Below are 1,701 nucleotides of genomic sequence, written 5' to 3' on the forward strand. Positions count from 1 at the left end.
ATGCACACGTATGTTTACTGCAGCACTATTCACAATAGCAAAGACTTGGAACCAACCCAAATGTCCATCAATGACAGACTGGATTAAGAAAATGTGGCATGCACTCCACCTCTGGGGACAGGCATAGCTAAACAAAAAGCAGCAGAAACCTCTGCAGATGTAAATGTCCCTGTCTGACAGCTTTGAAGAGAGCAGTGGTTCTCCTAGCACGGAGGTTGAGATCTGAGAATGGACAGACTGCTTGCTCAAGTGGGTCCCTGACACCTAAGTAGCCTAACTGGGAGACATCCCCTACTAGGTGCAGACCGACACCTCACACCTCACACAGCTGGGTACACCTCTGAGACGAAGCTTCCAAAGCAAGAATCAGACAGCAACACTCGCTGTTCAGCAATATTCTGTCATCTGCAGCCTCTGCTTCTGATACCCAGGCAAACAGCATCTGGAGTAGACCTCAAGGAAATTCCAACAGACCTGCAACTGAGGGTCGTGACTGTTAGAAGGAAAACTAACAAGCAGAAAGGACACCCACACCAAAACCCCATCAGTGCATCACCATCATCAAAGACCAAAGGCAGATAAAACCAAAAGATGGGAAAAAGCAGTGCAGAAAAGCTGGAAATTCAAAAAATCAGAGCACATCTCCCCCTCCAAAGGAACGCAGCTCATCGCCAGCAATGGACAAAGCTGGACGGAGAATGACTTTCACAAGGTGAGAGAAAAAGGCCTCAGTTGATCAAACTTCTCAGAGCTAAAGGAGGAACTATATAACCAGCACAAAGAAACTAAAAACCTTGAAAAAAGAATGGATGAATGGATAACTAGAATAATCAATGCAGAGAAGACCATAAAAGAACTGATAGAGATGAAAACCATAACACAAGAACTACGTGACAAATGCACAAGCTTCAGTAACTGACTCGATCAACTGAAAGAAAGAGTATCAGGGATTGAAGATGAAATGAATGAAATGAAGCGAGAAGAGAAGTGTAGAGAAAACAGAGTAAAAAGAAATGAACAAAGCCTCTAAGAAATATGGGATTATGTGAAAAAACCAGATCTAAGTCTGATTGATGTGCCTGAAAGTGATGGGGAAAATGGAACCAAGTTGGAAAACACTCTGCAGGATATCATCCAGGAGAACTTCCCCAACCTAGTAAGGCAGGCCAACATTCAAATTCAGGAAATACAGAGAACGCCACAAAGATACTCCTCGAGAAGAGCAACTCCAGACATATAATTGTCAGATTCACCAAAGTTGACATGAAGGAAAAAATGTTAAGGGCAGCCAGAGAGAAAGGTCGGGTTACCCACAAAGGGAAGCCCATTGAACTGACAGCAGATCACTCGGCAGAAACTCTACAAGCCAGAAGAGAGTGGGGGCCAATATTCAACATTCTTTTTATTCTTTTTTTTTGTGTGGAATAACATTTTATATATCTGAAAAAATAGAATTATCAATACAAAATGTTGGCAGGCATGAGGATCAATAGGCACACTTAGAATCTGCTAAGGGGAAAGCAAATTTGACATACATCTTGGAAAACAATTTGTTATTATTTTGTAAAGTTAAACGTTTGTCTACACTATGGCACAGAAATCTAATTCAAAAGTAGGTTCTAGAGAAATTATTGCACATGTTCACCAGGAGAACAATATAGGAAATGTGTATAGCAGTGTTATTCACAATAATGCTAAGAG

The sequence above is a fragment of the Mandrillus leucophaeus genome, unplaced genomic scaffold (genome assembly GCF_000951045.1).
Source record: "Mandrillus leucophaeus isolate KB7577 unplaced genomic scaffold, Mleu.le_1.0 Scaffold1867, whole genome shotgun sequence".
Taxonomy (NCBI): Eukaryota; Metazoa; Chordata; class Mammalia; order Primates; family Cercopithecidae; genus Mandrillus; species Mandrillus leucophaeus.